Source organism: Pan paniscus, chromosome X, assembly GCF_029289425.2.
Source record: "Pan paniscus chromosome X, NHGRI_mPanPan1-v2.0_pri, whole genome shotgun sequence".
Lineage (NCBI taxonomy): Eukaryota > Metazoa > Chordata > Mammalia > Primates > Hominidae > Pan > Pan paniscus.
In genome coordinates, this window is record NC_073272.2 from 96,763,066 (window position 1) to 96,782,486 (window position 19,421).

General features: G+C 35.5%; 1 protein-coding gene across 7 annotated transcripts in view; it reads left to right on the plus strand.

Annotated features, from left to right (window-relative positions):
• Window positions 1-19,421, plus strand: part of DIAPH2 (diaphanous related formin 2) — a 921,502-nt gene that overhangs the window by 459,036 nt on the left and 443,045 nt on the right. The window lies entirely within an intron of this gene.

A 19,421-nucleotide genomic window follows, 5' to 3' on the forward strand; every position in this document is an offset into this window, starting at 1 on the left:
GACCTTGTCTCTTAAAAAAAATTAAAGAAAGAAATAATACGTCCTAATGTTTGATAGCAGAATAGATTGACTGTGGGTAGGAATGATATATTGCATATTTCAAAATAGCTAGAAGGGAAGATTTGAAATATTCCCAACACAAAGAAATGATAAATGTTCAAGGTGGTAGATACCCTAAACACCCCAATTTAGTCATTACACATTCTATGCATGTAGCAATATATCGTATGTACCCCATAAGTATACAAATATTATGTATCAATAAAAAACTTAAGAATATATAGATATTTATATATGTGTATATAGCGTGTATATATATATATTTTATATAGTTATGTAGTGAGACATTCAATAATCTTGTACACTTTAGCCACTACTGCTACTGACAAAAGTAGATTGTAGAGCCCAGCCTTTTGAGTTAGACACTACAAATTTCTTTCTTTCTTTCTTTCTTTTTTGAGACGAAGTCTTGCTCTTTCGCCCAGGCTGGAGTGCAGTGGCACAATCTTAGCTCACTGCAACATCTGCCTCCCGGGCTCAAGCAATTCTCCTACCTCAGCCTCCCAAGTAGCTGGGATTACAGGCGCACGCCACCATGCCCAGCTAATTTTTGTACTTTTTTAGTACAGACGGGGTTTCACCATGTTGGCCAGGCTGTTCTCAAACTCCTGACCTTGTGATCCACCCGCCTTGGCCTCCCAAAGTGCTGGGATTACAGGCGTGAGCCACCGCGCCAGGCCTGACACTATAACTTTCTAATCCTAGCTCTACTACCTATTAGTTCTATAATTTGAGCTAATAATTTAAACTTCTAAGATTTTGTTTACTCATCTGTAAAATAAGAATAATGACAATGAGATTAAATTAGTTAACATAGGCATTGCATCCAGTAAAAGGGTATAGTTTATAGTATATGCTTGACACATAGTAAGTATGCGGCTGTTGCTGAACTACTACTACTACTAGTAGTAGTAGTAATAGTAGTAGTAGTAGTAGTAGTAGTAGTAGTGGTAGTAGTAGTATTGATATACCACTAAGGATATTATAGTTCTTTCTTTTGTCTTATTAGAAGGGAACAATCATAAAATATCTTATAGTTCCTCCAGTCTCAGTAAGTATGTATTATATTCAATTCTATTTGTTTGTTTCCTATTCCTGGGCTTTTGGTAAATCCTTTTATATATTTTTTTCTTTATTTTATTTTTCCTTTTTAATTTTTTGTATATCACCAACTTCCTTTTTCCAATCCATTTCAAGAGCGAAATCTCTCTGCTCTATTTTGATCATTCCTGATTTTGTGCATTCTTCCTGCCAGTGTATTCAAAAGACTGTTGCCAAAAATCCTCTTCTTATATCACTGTTTGGGCCATAGCAATCCCTACTCTCAAATTATTTTGACTAGTTATTTTTCTTTCCCTATGAAATTCAGACTGAGAATTCTCAACTGAAAAAGATCTTACGCACATTCTGCCTGCTTGCATCCCTCTTTCATTTCCTCCTAGTTCTCATTTCAGTATACCCAGACATATAGTCTCCTGAGCCATTTTTATTCCTTTATAATAATCCTGTCTCTGTGTACGATTTCATGCTGCATCCTCTGGCTGGAAATTTCACCTGCCCTGTACTCTAAGACAACTGACTGTCATTTGCCAAATCTCTGTTCAGAATCTATTTCCTTTTTCTTCTTCCTTTTTTTTTTTTTTTTTTTTTTTTTACTAAAGCCTTAGGAGAAAATGCTTTTTGTATTAGTCTGCAGGAAGAAACAAAGCATTGTAAAAGGTCAAGCCAATTACCTCTTATTTATATTTAAATACTTTTCCTTGGTATTTGAGTCTAACTTGTCTTGTTTACTTAATGTACATTTCAGCCCTGTTTGAATCACACTTTATCACATTCAGGACTGTGTATAACATAGCAAAAAACAAAAATAGGTCAACACTATATAATTCATTTTATTTGATGATGGACTATCTCCTTGTAAAATGATCCCGTTCTCTTCGAAAACAAAAACAAAAGATTGTCTTTTTTTTTTTTAAACTGGAGTGATATAGATAAGAAAAAACTAATTCAGTTAATGAATTATATAGCTAATATTGAAAGAACAACTTGATTACTACCAATATCTTTTTCCATATTTTTGTGTTATTAGAACGCACATACCTACTTTGATAGAGTAAGATCTTTTCTGTGTGGTATAGCAAATACCAAATTTATTTTAGTTCAGTACTAAAATTCCAGGCATCAACATTACTGGCAAAGGGGAAAAATATCACCTTGAAGTGAAAGGCAAACAAAAAGAAAGAAGTATGTGGGTTCCATGGAAAAAATCATCATAATTACATTTATTCCTTGTAAAGCTAAGCTGCTAAAATTGTGTGCTTCTTGGAAAATGCAAAACTATGGTATAAACTTGGCATATTTTTCTAGACCTCTGTAGCTCAAAGATAGTGGGGAAAAACACATCATTTTTACATTAAAACAGATATGTATTATGGAGTAGAATTCAAAATCCACATTAATTTTTAAAATAAAACAGATGACTTCAAAGAAATTTCCCACTTGTAGCAGATCCCTACAGGAGTATTTTCAGTCTTCTCTTCCATTAGGGGTACTTTGGTGGGAAAAGTTTATGAAGCATTGCCTGAAGAATTAGAGAGCAGTTTTGTTTTGGGTTAAGTTTACTTATTTATTTATTTAGTTTGTTATTCAGTTAGTTAGTGACTATTGCAGGGAAAAGGGAGGAAAGTAGGCAAGGTGAGGGAAGAGAGTATATCACTTCCTTTTAAACATTGTCATAGGCCGTATGAAGTTCAGAAGCAAATTGTATAATGTAACTTTATTACCAGTAAAGTTAATAAAATAACATTGCTCTTGTCATTTTATTCTTGGTTAAATTATAAATCTGTGGGTCATTTCATTCAAGATTGGCATACCCATTAGTCTTTAGAGAAAGAAAATGGTTGTTACAGAGACTTTGATGCCTTTAAAACATTGAATTTTTTTTTTCTTTTGGTGAACCACAATTATTTTTTTCCCCAATGATTAATTTTAAAGTTTATATATATGTATGTATATGTACATATGTAAACTTATATCTAATAGATATATATTGTATAAAACATTGCTGGTTTACTAGACATATTTGATGTCTTTTTTTCCCCCTGTGGCTATCACTTTAATTTTCAGCTTTAAGGAATTTTTACTGTTTGATTTAAAACCACTCCTGTTTTATAGGTTGACTCCAGGTATTAAACCAAATGGTTAGTAAAGTTTAATTAAAGCTATTTTATTCAAAAGGGGGAAATTATATTAATGCATTTGAAGGTGGTATTTATCCTGAGGTTTGCATAAATCCAAAATGGGTTTCACTTCAGTTAAATTGGTGCCATCCTACAAGATAAAAGCTAGTTAAGTTTCTTCTGAACAGTGCTAACTTTTTTATGAATTAAATAAATTATTATAATTTTAACAATCAACTATACCTTTTGATATCTGCCATGTTTCCATGTCATGTTAGTTACCGATTAGCTGTTTATCCACTCTGACTTTTTCACGGGATTAATAACAATGGAAGTTCTGATTAAAGGCAATGTTATAGGGGAAAATCTATGGATTCATTCCATAGTAGTATTTCTTTTTTATATAAAAGAAAAAAGTAAAATAATAGCAAAGTTAAAAAGTTTGGGGGGAAGAAGAAAGATGAAACAATTCCAGAAACTCCACAGCTGGTTGAAGCTTTAGAGATTATCTAGTCCCTGCTAAAAGGGACCCAAGATGACATTTCATCCAAACTTATTTTACAGTTGAAGAAACTGAGATGCAGAATGATAAAGGACTTGCCCACGATCACATAGCTGTGCAGTAGAGTCCATGTACATTTGGAGACCTTGTTTAGAGTTATTACATATATTTCATCCACATTTTTACCTCCTTTGTGGTCGAAAATATGCAACAAAGACTCATGCTCACATACTGGAAAACATACAGAAAGTAGATGCTGACCAAATAAAAAACTTACTGGAAGTATAAATGCTACTTTCTCTGTAGTTGTCCATAATCTTTCTAGCTCCATTTTGACAGAATTAACCATTCCTTTCTCTGTGTCACAGCAGCCCTTTAGCGTTATTGGTAATAGAGCACATACCACATTTGCACTTTTTATTTAATTATTTGCTTCTATCTGTACCTCCTCTTGAGTTTCTTAGTAACAAAGACTGTATTCTTTTTGTCCTTACAATCTCGGTGCTATCATAGCACCTCAGTCGGAGGGGTTCAATCTATGGCCATACCAACCTGAATGCACCTGATATTGGAAGCTAAACAGGGTCCTGCCTGGTCAGTTCTTGGAAGGGAGGTAGAAGTGCTTAATAAATGCTTATTAAATTAATTGCATATCATTTTAGTACAGCAGTCATATTTCAAAATAAGACATTGTGGGAAGTTGACAAATAGAGAGTAACAGTCTGAAAATTACTGTTCACTGTAAATTTGAGAGGAGAAACAAGGTAAATTAGAATAAGGAGGACACCGGTATTTAACAATATTTCCCAGTCCACACTTTGCTTCTTCAAGGGAAATGGTGAAATTGGAAACAATTTGTTAATAATGGAAAGGACCTAAACTGATGGACGCCACCAAACCACAAAGGTTTATGGTGAACAGTAAGGACCAAGTCATAGGACCTAATGGGAGTGACTGTCTCAATGTGAAATGTAACTAACTGCTGAAACATCTATGTTGAATACCTGAAAAAAAAATTGCATATTGTCTACTATTAGTTTCATTGAAAAATCTTTGAGTTTTTTAGTAATCTATTAAAGAAAAATCTGTGGAACAAAATCCTGTTTTTAGAGTGTTTAACTTTTACTTATAGTGACTTATAGGACCTAAGATGCAAGAAAGTATTAAACTAAGGTTTCCTAACAGATTTAAACTTTGAGTTATAATCTAACTTTTTAGAAGCACAGAATGATAATATACCAGTGTGACAAAATGTTAGTAGAATTGACCTTACTTAAATCTTAGCAGCCTGAGTAAAACTGAGTATACATATTACTACATTATTTTAATAAAAATGTTAACTTGTTTGTTCAGCTTAGTTTGGATTTTTTTCAGGCCGGGCGCGGTGGCTCACGCCTGTAATCCCAGCACTTTGGGAGGCCGAGATGGGCAGATCACGAGGTCAGGAGATCGAGACCATCCTGGCTAACACGGTGAAACCCCATCTCTACTAAAAATACAAAAAAGTAGCCAGGCGTGCTCGCGGGCACCTGTAGTCCCAGCTACTCAGGAGGCTGAGGCAGGAGAATGGCGTGAACCCAGGAGGTAGAGGCTGCAGTGAGCCGAGATCGCGCCACTGCACTCCAGCCTGGGCCACAAAGCAAGACTCCATCTCAAAAAAAAAAAAAAAAAAAAAAAGGACTTCAAGTAACTTAAACAATTTTTGCTGAACGAATTGTACTCTATCAATAGCAACACCATAAATATGTTATAAAATTTAGGGGAACATTGTTAAATGTTAGGGAATCAAATACATATTTATCTACATAAATTTTCCAGTCTGTAAGACTTCTTTCTTCCTCACTCTCACCAAGTCAGTCCTAATTTTTCTAAACAAATGACTGTCTTTAAAATAAGAGAAAAAATAAGAGGTCTAAAACAGTCACAGAAATTTTTTTTATTATTATTTTTATTTTTGGTAAGAACACTTAACATGAGATCTACCCTCTTAAATTTTTAAGTGTATAATACATTATTATTGACTATAATTACAGTGTTGTACAGCAGATCTCTAGAGCTTATTCATCAGTTAAGGAAGATAAATAAGCTCAGGAAAATGTATTTTTAATGTGAAATGTCAAAAGGACTTAGGAAAGAAAGTCATGTTTTCTTCTTGCTGTTCAGTAATCTAGTCATTACCAAACAATGTTATCAATGCATAACATATAAACATTTCATAATTCATTTTCATTTCTACAGGAAACTAGTGAGTAAAAACAATATCTTCAGGTAGCAGTGAAAGGAAGCAGAGATCATGGCCGTTTGGATTTGAGTGAATTCTTTCAACACAAATCAATGATTTTATAGACATATATAGGTTTTTGTCAGGGTTCCTTAGCTTTTGCATCTCAAAATCTATTTTTGCTAGGGAACTGTATAATAGCTCATCTGTCTTACCCTCCTTGTCTCAGAGCCCAGGCTTCTGTGCCTTTTCCAATCTGAAAAGCCTCCTCCTTGTCTCTGTCCTTTTGAGCTTCATGTATCTTTTTAAAGGCCCACTTTAAATTCCACCACTCTATAAAAAGCTTCTCCAACTATTCTACCTTTCAATGGCTTCTCAGTTTCCTCCATAATACTTTGAACCTTTTAGCTGATCCTGTACTCTCTTGCACTACAGTATAAAGGTTTCTGTATTTATGGCTGCATACTGGCATGATGCTTTCTCAGTTATGTATGATATCATTAGTCTGCTTTTTCAGGACAAAATCTGTGTCACAGTGTTACAGACAAAATCTATAACACAGTGTCGGCATAGTAAATTCAGCTCAGTGAATGCTTATTAAACATTAACGTAATCCTTGTTGCTTTCTTTATTCAACCCTACAGTGAAATTTTCTGGGTGCTTGGAGTAACTAAAATATATTTGCAGATATTTAATTTCAACTTCTTACACATTAAACAAGTAGAAAACCATGTCTTCAAAAACATATTCTTTAAAAGTGATTGTTTAGGGCAAAAGTAGTCTATGATTTTAGAATTCATTATAATAGTTATTCTTAGGGTGGGTTCATGATTGGAATGGAATATGTAAGGGCTTCTGGGGTGTTGGTCATGTTCTGTTTCTTAATCTTGATGCTAGTTACATGGGTGTGTTTAGTTTCTGCAGATTGATTCAGGTGGCCACTTATATGCACTTTTCTTAATGTAGGTTTTACTTCAACCAAGCGGTTTTTAAAAGCCAGTCATTCAGATTTTTAATATGTGTAATATGAATAGTGAGGATGGTACTACATTTTAATTCAGAAGGTCCTCTTGCTTTTACCCATGCTTAGTTATAGTGATCACATGCATTGTATAAGTGTAAATAGGCAGCTGCTGTCAGAGTTAATCTGATGTTATTCTAAATAATTATTGTTAGGAAGTTGTATGTCTCCTAAAGATTTTATCCAAACACCTTTTTTTTTTAGTCTAAGAGTAGATAGGTGTACTTTATTTAAAAAAAAGAAAGAAAAAGAGCCACCAACCACATTATGTACCACGTGAAGATCATGGTAATCTATATCATACTTGTCAATATTATGCTGTCTTATATGTCATTGAATCCTTGGCACATACTGACCTAAAATATTCACCAATAACCTGTCGCTGCTGTCATTTTTATTATTTTATCTTTGCTTCAATGTCAGTAAAAAGAATATATAGGAATATTAGTCAGCTTTAGCTCATTGTAGATTTAAGCTTGTTAGTTAAAAAGTGAATATTCGTATATCAAATGTTCTAATTTGATTGACTCCTGAAGTAAAACACAGGGACATACTTGATACAAGAGGTTGAAGTACTGATACTGAGTAGTATTGTCAAGGGGGGAGATGTGAGAGTAAGGGAAGAAGGAAGAAAGACAAATGAAGAAAGAACTAGCTTTCTGCTGCCACAGCAGAATCATAAGAAAAGCTGGATCATGCCCTGAATGGAGACTCCCTTGTACTACTATGGAAATAGGTGGAATCCAGGAATCAACTTGGTTACCATTATTGTAGTTTTCATCACCACCAGTCCCTCTGACATATTCATCAATAAGGATGAGCCTGCTTAAGAGATGTAGGGCTTAGGGATTGGGGAGGTTACCAAACAGTATCAGAGCTACCTGAGCAACACCCCACATTTTCCACTTTTTACACGTTTTGAGTGTAGCTTGAACACAACCAAGTCATGGGCAGTACCATTGCTGTTGTGATTTCTTGAAATTAACTGGCATCTTTTGCTGGAATTTGGATTCTACAAGTTGATGAGACAAATTTAGCAAATATAACATTTCCTTGTGCCAAAGTTATATGACTCAAACTCCTTAACAGTATTTTCATGTAAAACGATCAGAGGGGAGGTGGCAGTTGTAGCCAGTTTTGCATTGCCATAATAAAATACCACAGATTAGGTAATTTCTAAAGAAAAAAATTTATTTCTTACAGTTCTGGAGGCTGGGATGTCCAATATCAAGGTGCTAGTACCTAGCAAGTGCCTTCTTGCTCTGTCATCCCATGGCAGAAGGGTGGAGGGGTAGAAGGGTCAATGAGCATGGATGAGAGAGAAACAAGAGAGAGTACAACTCGCTTTTATAACAAATCTAATCCTGTGATAACAAATCCACTCCTGTGATAACCATATTAATCCATTTTTGAGGGCAGAGCCCTCATGACATAATCACCTCTTAAAGGCCCTATTTCTCAACACCTCCATGGTAGGGATTAATTTTCCAACTCATGAACTTTGGGGGACACATTCAAACAACATCACTGGCATTTTAAGTTTAAGATTCATTGAAGTAGTGAGGAGAAAACCCTGACTTCTACTGGAAACTAGTAGCTCTGTGGCAAAAGATCCTGGTATAGTCATAATCTGAAAGACGTATTCACTGGAAATAATATGTCCAGGGATGAGAATCAGGACACACACCTTTGAGTTCCAGCTTTGTTACCAGCTACTTTTTTGGACATAGTTTGGCCATATAACCTCTCAGTGCCTATTTCCTCATTTGTACAAAAATTTTCTTAATTTGAAAAATAGCAATGGTAATATCTAGGCTACTTATCCCTCAAGGTGGTTATGCAAGTAAAATTAGATATTCAATATGAAAATGCCATATGAAAAAGGTGTTACATATAAAAAATTATTATTCAAGCTAGTATGAGGATATTAATTCCAGTTGATTTTGATTAGATTTTGTTTATTCAGTCCAGTTTGAAAAATGAAGGTCAGACCAGGCGCTGTGGCTCACACCTGTAATCCCAGCACTTTGGGAGGCCAAGGCGGGTGGATTCCCTGAGGTCAGGAGTTCAAGACGAGCCTGGCCAACATGGTGAAACCTCGTCTCTACTAAAAATACAAAAAAATTAGCCGGGCGAGGTGGCAGGCGCCTGTAATCCCAGCTACTTGGGAGGCTGAGGCAGGAGAATCACTTGAACCCGGGAGGTGGAGGTTGCAATGAGCCGAGATTACACCACTGCACTCCAGCCTGGGCAACAAGAACGAAACTCTGTCTCAAAAAAACAAAACAAACAAACAAAAAAATGAAGGTTAGAATTCACAAGTTAAAATATAAAGCTTTCTGAAATAATGTATGATTTTATTAATTTTAGTTTTTCTACATATTCTTTTACTCTTTTCCATTTTGGACACTTTTAAAAATAAGACTAAAAACATAATCATGAAGACTCATGTTATTTTAAATGACATCTCTAAGCTTTCATGGAAGAATCATTGTCCCCCGTTTAAAGGTTGATCATAAAATTTCCAATATCCTATTTTGTTAGGATATCTTTTTCCTTAGCATGTATAAACATGGAAGAAAAGATAAAGCATATAGTATTAACTGAATAGTCTAAGTAATTGATAGTAAAAGTTTAGGGGCAAATAAAAAAGGTATGAATATAAAAGATTATTATAATAACTAATAAAAATGATAAATAAGTAGAAAGCCAGGTCTTCAAAAAAATTTTCTTTTATGTGCATTTTAAAGGAGTAGATTCTGCTTGAATTTGTAGCAGAAAACCTGAAGCTAATGTTTATGCTCGGTACTGTTTCTTAATTATGCATTTGCTGATACCTAATAGTGATTATAGTAACCACTATCATTTATAAAGGGCTAAGTGCCAGGAATTATATTAAGCATGGTTTTATAGAAAAGGAGACTGAGGCTCAGAAAAGTGAAGTAAAGTGCACAAGATCACACAATGAATAAGAGCGAATATTTTTTCTACTTCCGTGTCTCTTGTTCTTTCCACTATAACATGGACAATAATATCAAAAGCATAATTCAAAAGGATATAAAATATGAAAATTTTAGTTATAAATTTAATATAAACTGATAAAGCAGTATAAACCTTGGTAATGTCCATATTTTAATGGGAAGGTCAATTATTATAATTAGAAATATCTAATCACATCATATAAATACTGCTTTGTTCTAAAACTTCAGTAAACTCTTAAATATATAAAAGCGCTATCTTTAGAATTTAGGGTTTTACTCAATTGATTTTTCCTTCTACGTGTCCACAGAGAATAGTAACATACACTAGGATGAGGAGAAAGAATAATCATCTCTGTTGCACACCCTTTTTGAGGGGTGTGGTCCTCAACTAACCACATCTTTATTTAACGCTATTCGTATGAGGAACTGCGGCTGCTAAATTGTTCATTTGTATCCCTTGGTTTAAATGTGTCAGTTTTCTTCAGTTATCTATTCTCTGGAAGTAAATGTATGCTTTAAATTAATCTGTGCTCTTATTCATGTATCTTTTACCATTAGAAAACACACTGAATAGATATTCTTCGGAGGAAAATGAATTGTTGATATCTCAGCTTACTCAGAAATTCAGTAGAAATGATTCTTAACTCTTAAATGGGAAAATGGCACATGGATAGAACATTTTCGTAGGAAAAACATTCCAAAAGTATTTAGCCTCACCAGTAATGGAAGAAGTGCACATGAAACAATAAAATATAAGTTTCAGCTATCAATTTGGTAAAGGTTAAAAAAATCAAACTATATCGTATTCTCAGCAGTAGTACAGGTGGTATAGGTGAGATGCTTATGTATTAATTATTTGCTTCTCTATATAAATTATTGATTATCACAAAATCCCATACATAACTATTTGGAGATTAACATGTGAAATAGGCCGGGCTTGGTGGCTCACACCTGTAATCCAGCACTTTGGGAGGGTGAGGCGGGTGGATCACGAGGTCAGGAGTTCAAGACCAGCCTGACCAACATGGTAAAACCCCGTCTCTACGAAAAATACAAAAATTAGCCGGGTGTGGTGGCACCCACCTGTAATCCCAGCTACTCAGGAGGCTGAGGCAGGAGAATCACTTGAACCCGGGAGGCAGAGGTTGCAGTGAGCCGAGATTGCACCACTGCACTCCAGTCTGGGCGACAGAGAAAGACTCTGTCTCAAAAAAGAAAAAAAAAAAAGTGGAATATTATACAGTGTTCCAGGATTTAGAGGACCTGGAAGTATGCAAAGATTTATCACCTTGAAATTTATGTGTTTTTGAATGTATATTATTATTTTTATTATTTACCTTGTGAATCTTTGCTACAATAACTTGTAGTCAGAAGTCTGAGAATATTGGCATCCTTATGAAAAATGCACTGAGGAAAACAGACACCATTTTTGCAGCTTTGAGACTCTGCTATGTGCGTCTCACCATACTTCTTGGTAATAAAAGTCTCTTTAAAACACACTCAAAATACCTACTTGTAACTAGCAGCTTTTTTTTAAGGAAGGAAGACTGATGTATATGGCTGTATTTTTATTATATTTGCATGCACTGAAATAAAATTATTCTGAAGGGAATTAAAACAGGCAAGTGATTTCAGGAAGTGGATAGAGTTTAAACATGGGACAGATCAAATGTATAGGAAACAAGTGGTTTGTGGTAATGATTGGTGTAACATCTTTCAAGGCCTGATACCATTGACATGTGGCGGTGAGCAGCATATCTCTGACACTTTTGCACAGTTAGCAATGATGTTAGACAGCAGTTCTTCCTGAAATAAGTGAGCCAAATGCCAGTCCAGCTCATTGGTTTACTTGGGAAATGCTATTCACCAATATAAAGCCTAGAAAAGTGAAATTTCAGTATGCACCTTATAAACTCCATCGGCATGTAGATAACCAACTAATTTTGAGTTACAGTTGGTCCAGTACCAGAAGTATTGTATGGTTTATCTGAAGGGACTATACAGAATTCATCACTGATATTTAAATTTTTCTCTATGATTGTTTTATGAAAGCAGCAAGGCAGGTTATAGAATTCTCCGTATTGACAGATCTTTAATAAATAAACTTTAATAAATGAATCAATAATTGGCATAGAATTAACCTCCAGAAAGACACATATTGCTTAGCCTTAAAAGACATTTTTGAAAAAATGATTTACGGATACAATTTTAACTCTTTCATTGTACTGTCAAACCTTATTTTATAATTAAAATCCTCCATGATCTGGAATCTCCCTTTTATTAACAGTGGCTAAGGAGCCATAGCAGTGAGACTAGAAAGGAGAGAAAAGATTCTGGAAAATGTGGGACTTAAATATGTGTGCATTGTGACATGAGTAGTGGATGAGGGAACCACCGATGGGGAGAAAAATTGCAAAAACAAGAGTAATATTTGTATGCAGATATCCACCTATACAATATATGTGATAATTTGAAATTACCTATATCTTTTTTTTTAACCACACATGATTCCCTGAGTAGATTTCATTTCTAGTATCAGCAGTGTCATACTATGAACGCTCAAAAGTAAAAGTTTTAGAATAAGCTGTAATTTCAGATCCAATAATCTCAGTTAAATTTGGAAGAAAGTGTCAGAGGTATTTGAACCAGAGCAACTCCATTTTGAATGAGGGCTAGGAAAATGAGGCTGAGACTTGCTGGGCTGCATGGTTAAGGGAACAAATTAATAATGTTTACTGGCCGGGCGCGGTGGCTCACACCTGTAATCCCAGCACTTTGGGAGACCGAGGTGGGCAGATCACTTGAGGTTGAGACTTCAAGACCAGCCTGTCCAACACGGAGAAACCCCATCTCTACTAAAAATACAAAATTAGCTGGGCATGGTGACGCATGCCTGTAATCCCAGCTACTCGGGAGGTTGAGGCAGGAGAACTGCTTGAACCCAGAAGGCAGAGGTTGCGGTGAGCCAAGATCGTGCCATTGCACTCCAGCCTGGGCAACAAGAGCGAAACTCCATCTCAAAATAATAATAATAATAATAATAATAATATAATAATAATAATAATAATGATTATAATAATATTTACTAAACAGACCCAGACTTGGGAGTGTCCAGATGTCCTGATATCTGGAGAACAAAGGCATTCCTAATTTTGCTTTAAAGATAATAATATCAATTCTTGCAAAATATAGTAATTAAGAAAGTTAATCCTGTATCACAAACCCTTGTAGCAAAGCACATCTCCCCATATATATAAGCGTTGTACCTAGGGTAGATGCATTCCTCCTCTTTTGGGAATGTCCTACTCTGTCTATGGAGTAGCTGTTCTTTCACCACTTTACTTTCTTGATAAACTTGCTTTAACTTTGGACTGCGGACTCACCTTGAATTCTTTCTTGTGCAAGATCCAAGAACCCTCTTTTGGGGTCTGCATCGGGACCCCTTTCCTGGAACAGAAGTACATAGAAAGGAAATGTTTATTCTTTCAGTCCAGATTTCAAAACAAAATGTCTAGCAGAATCAAACCATTATCATATTTGTATTTTGTGTTCTGTCTATATTTCTGTTCTCAAAACTAATTATGGCATTTGATATAGTTAGCGCAGAAAAGTATATGCCGAGCCTTACTCTGATGTTAAATGCTTGTGGAGTTCAAATATTTTGTAAAGTACTATTTACCTTTCTACAGATATTAATCAAGGTAGAATTACCTCTCTCTAAATACAGTCTTGTCTGAAGTAAAATCCCAGTCAGTTTATTATATATCAAAAGAAGTAAACAGCTTTTTTGCTTGCTTCTCTAAGAACCATAATCAGTTAGTCATCTTCATTCTATTGCCTTAGTCTGGTCTTCCATGATCTTAAAAAATGGGAAATGACTGTGATTAATGAAGCTATTTGGACGATGATATTTAAGATGATAATTGCATTTAAATGTTATATTGTTTAAATTATATGCAAATATCTGAGATCAAAGGAAACATAAAGAGCTCTATTGTCCCATAAGTAGTTTCCAAATTCTGCTAGAAACAGTTAATATGTTTGATCAGTTCTATTGTCTTGTCCAGATTCTTGAATTCTGTTTGTGCAAACTGGACTTGAGGGGAGTATCTACAGACAGAGCAGCATTTCTATCACTCCTCGGCAGTGTTCTCTTCAACAGTGCTTATTGCCAGCTATGGAAATGTGCAGTGTGTGTATGACTAAGAGTGGATGAGTACTGTAACACCTTAATTACAAAATAAATAGTGACTGTCACTGTTGCTTTTTGTAGAGCTTTCTGACTCAAGTGCTTGGTTTCCTCTGATTTTTTTATTATTTGCATGAAAGAAAAAAGAAATCACTCCTTTGACATTCAATGGAGGGAAAAGGAAGAGCTAATTAAACTGTTGTGGAACATTATTATCCTCTTTAGTTTTACACTGATAATTCTAATGCAGAGTCACTTTAAATGGCTTTGCAAATCGGAATTTGCTGGGCCCTTTATTATTTCTCCAAATTCACTGAACAAGTCCATTCACAGGGATATTGAAAATGCAAAGTAAGTCCAGACTGAAATATCATTTATTTCATGAAACATTCATTAGCACTTTCAGTAGCTGAAGATAAAGGAAAAAATGTTTCACAGGGAGTCATGAGAGATTAATATATACAGATTTTTAAAAACAAAACACAGAAGTTTGAAAAACCATCAGGTATTGCTTTGAAAGGAATATAGAGTTATATGGATTTTGAATGTGTTGAAAAATGGCTTAAATGTACTGAGCTATTCACAGCCCTTGGCTTTTACTTTTTATGTGAGTTATATCTGAACAAAAATTTTATTATAGTCAGTGTTGTTCATGCTGCTATAGTTAAGGTTGTCAGCATTTCCATTACAAACCCACTATTTCAGTTGGGGTTCATAACTCAGCTTTAGAAGTCACCCTGTGCTAAAGGTTGGCAAATGCCTTTTCAACCTGTGGTGGTAATGATGGGTATGAGTGTGGTTAAATATGTAGTAAACATTTAAATTAACATATATTACTTCTTATGTTATGAAATATTTTAATTGAATAATATATTATGGTTCTCTGATTATAGAAACTGTCTGAGGAATGTTAGCTTTGTCAGTATAATTGATTCAGGGTTAAAGAAAACTTTTTTTCAATCTAATTAGTCCTTGTAGCCAAGAAACTCTGAACATATCTTGGAGCCATTAGCCAAACACTTCCTGCTACCAATGAGCGATGGCTTGTAAAAGGCACTCAGTAATATACTAACATTACTGCCAAACAACTGGTTAATTCTGTCCAAAGATTAGTGTGTGCCACGAGGATTGAAAAGTTAAACTGACAAGTTTGAGATTTTGCATACAACCATAGCCACATACGCAGGTAGGTAACAGATTTTTTAAAATGAAAATCGGTTTCTTTTGAATTAATCTCATTTTTCTGGTTATAAAATTAATTATTTTTCCTAGTTATGAAAATTAAAATATTTTAGATTACTTAGTAAAAATGGAAAAATTAAAACAGAGTAAAGAATAAAATAAATTACTTATAATTTCTCAAACCAGTAATAACGACTGGTAACATGTTGATGAATGTCCTTCTGATCTTTATATTATACATAAACACAGATATGCTACAGGACTGCCAGCTTCATATGCCCACTGTGCAGCAGCAGACCAATACCCTGACTGCAGGGTTGCAGCAGAGGAGTTTAATCACAAGGCGCCAAGCAAGGAAATGGGAGGAATTCTCAAGCCTTGAATTTGTTTCCTTGAGGGATTCTGGGCAAGGGTGTTTAAGGGGATTCATAAAAGACGGGGGCGGGGCGGGGTGGGGGCTGGAAAATTTGGTGTTGTGATCAGTGGGGGCAGGGAGGATGAAATCATAAGGATGTGTAACTGCTTTTCTCCAAGAGTCAGCTTCTTACTGGGTCCACCAGACCAGCTTGATTCCCTAGTTTTGTTGATAGGCAGAACCTCCTAAAGAAGCATCTCAGACAAAAGGCTTATCTTCTCACAATGTCTGAGATTTTATCTATAGAACCGGAAGAGAACAGAGAATCTTGTGACAAAGGCTATGTTATCCTGGGGTGGTAAGTAGAAACCACTTACAAGGAAGTGGGCCAAAGGGCAAGCTGGCTTAATGATTGCTGCTGCAAACCTAGTTGGATTTTATTTTATTTTATCTTATTATTTTATTTTATTTTTCTTAAACAATTTCATTAAATTATCTTGGGAACAGTGTCAGACATATATATTGCTAAGGCATACTTTCTCTGGCTGCCCAGTATTCCACTGTATGAAATGTTTAACTTATCACCTACTGTCGTGGATTTCAAAATCTGGTTAATGATTTATCTTAGTTAATCTTAGTTACTTTGGAATAAAAATCTGATGAAACCTTTCAGCAGCTAGAGTTTGCTCAGGATCTTGGTCTTAACTCTGGTTTTAGCCATTTTTAGGTATGCTAGTTACTGTATCCTCCAAATGTTAATAATTTATAATTTTGATTCCAAAAATAGATTAAACACATAGAATTTATTATATATTGATCACAGAGAGATACCATATACCAAACACTTAAATTCCATTGGCATGGTTACATATTGAAGCTTTTAGTGTAAATGGAGCAGAATTTAAAAATTAATAAATTTGGAACATATGGAATGATCATTTCCTTTGAATTCTTCTTATTTTAACTTGAAGAGCAAGGGAAAAACTTTCTTGCAAACAACATTTTTCCCTTTAAGGTTTTTTTTTGTTTTTTGTTTTTTTTTTCCTCCCTAGGGAGGATATAGTGGCGGGATGCAGCCGGGGATTCTCTGTAGGAACAGAATATTATTTAATACAGAATTCCATGATCCGAAAGACCTGGATTTCAATCTCAACTCTGCTTTCTAGTTATGTATGTGATTTTAGGGAAGGTACATGACTTATGTGAGCCTTACTTTTCTCTTCCTTATGATGTAGATAATACTTGGGTCAATGGTGTTATAAATATTAGATGGATTATGTATAAAAATTTACTTATTTGTTGATTGGCATATAGCTGGTTCCAATTAGGTAAAAATGATGAAACTATGTTATACTGGACTTCAAAAGTTTTTTGTGGGTTTTTTGTTTTTTTTTCTTGAGAAGTCTCACTCTGTCACCCAGGCTGGAGTGCAATGGCACGATATTGGCTCACTGCAACCTTCACCTCCTGGGCTCAAGCAATACTCCTACCTCACCCTCCCAAGTAGCTGGACCCACAGGTACATGATGCCACACCTGGCTAATTTTTTTTGTATTTTTGGTGGAGAAGGGGGTTTCGCCACCCAGACTGGGAAAAGTTAAATTGAGTTTAGATTCATGCGTTAAGGCTAGGAAGCCATTGCCTACTCCTGAGCAGGAGAGTGATTTAATGAAAGTGCTATTCTAGGAAGATTATTCCAGCACTGATATCAAAATATCTTTAAAAGGCAAGCAGTAGCTGGGGGTACATTGCTTTTGTCTTTCTCTAAAATTCATGATTATCAATAAAAGAAGACTGTCTCATTACCTCTGTTTTAGTTAAGAAGCTGCCAGGGTTTTACCATTATGTTGCAGTTTTTAATCTTTAGGACTCATGTTATTCTTTACTTCTATAACATTACAGTCTCTTCATCTGTAATTTTTATAAGAGATATTTGGAACCTTCTCATTCTGTCCTCCGAAGTTTAACTTTTCCTTCTTGTATGCATCTCTTAGTATCTCTTTATTATTCCTTTTTATATGACTTCTTAATAGCTCTTCTTAGTATTTCTTCTTAATATCTCTTAATATTACCTTAATATTATCAATTTCTTGAGAATTATCTTCCAATGCACTAATTCTCTTTTTTTCTCCCCACTAATTCTCTCTTTACCTGTATCTAGCAATCTTTTCGAATCATCTATTAAGAAGCAGTATAGTGTGGTGGTTAAAAGCAAAGACTTCGAAGCCAGACTTCCTAGATTCAAGTCATTTCTCTGCCACTTACTAGCTGGGTAATGCCGGTCTAGTTTCTTAACCTCTCTGTGCCACAATTTCTTCATTGTCAAAATGGATGTAAGAATAGCATCTGCCTCATAGGTTTATTTTAGTATTAAATGAGTGATGAATGAGTTTAGAATAGTACCTGTCATATAGTAAATTTTGAATTTTTCTGTTTTTATTAAGGTTTTATTATTGTACTATCTATATTTTTCCTCTCATCCCCTCCCCCTCTCTTCTTCTCACAGAATCTCCCTCTGTTACCCAGGCTGGAGTGCAGTGGTGCAGTCACTGCTCATTGCAGCCTTGACCTCCCAGGCTCAAGTGATCCTCCCTGCTTTCGCCTACTGAGTAGCTGAGACTACAGGCGTGTGCCACCACACCCAGCTAATTTTTGTTTTTTGTTTGTTTTTGGTAGAGACAGGATTTCACCATGTTGCCCAAACTGGTCTCAAACTCCTGGGCTCAGGTGATCCACCCGCCTCAGCCTCCCAAAGTGATGGTATTACAGACATGAGCCACCGTGTTCCTTTTATTGATCTATTCATTCTTTTTTTTCCCCGTCTATTTCTTGCTTTATGGTGCCCCTTTCTTTCTTCATTTCTTAGATCCTTATGAACATATTTAAAATATTGTTGTTCTGATATTTATTGTTTCTAAGGTATGAATTTCACCCTTTGTTATTTCTGCTGACTTTGTATCATAGTGGTTTTTAATGTTCATCTGATTCGCAATTTCTTCACTGAGAGCTCACCTTTAGCAGAAGTTTTCTTTGGAAGTTTCAGATGCTCTGGGTTGTAGAGGTACCATATGGGATGGTTTCAATTTTTCTGTCTTTCCTAAATTTTACCAATTTTTACATTAATTTTTATCTTTCTGTTCTGTTCTGTTCTTTTCTTTTCTTTTCTTTTTCTTTGAGACAGGGTCTCGCTCTGCCACCCAGGCTGGAGTACATTGGTGCAATCATGGCTCACTGCAGCCTCAAACCCCCCTGGTCTCAAGAGATCCTCTACCCTTCAGCAACTGCCCCCACCCCTACCTCGCCATAGTGGGGGCTACAAGCACATGGCACCATGCCTGGCTGATTTTTGTATTTTTTTCAGAGCTGGGGTTTTGCCATCTTGCCCAGGCTAGTCTCGAACTTCTGGGATCAAGCAAACTGCCCACCTTGTCCTCCCAAAGTGCTAGGATTATAGGTGTGAGCCACCAGGCCTGGCCTAATTTTTCAATACATGGTCTCCACACAGGTTGGTAAGGCATTGAAGTTTCACCTTTATACCCATAGACTGATGTGGCTAACTTTTTCCCTGCTATCTTTCAGGAAGTGACTGAAGCTTTTCTAGACTTAGTTTTCCAGATGAGACCACCCTTCCAGGCTCTTAGCTTTGTGCAGGGATCTCAGTTCCAGCTCCTCATGTACAAGAAGCTTGTGACATAAATTCTCTTCCCTATGCAGATATTAAAACTCTAGTC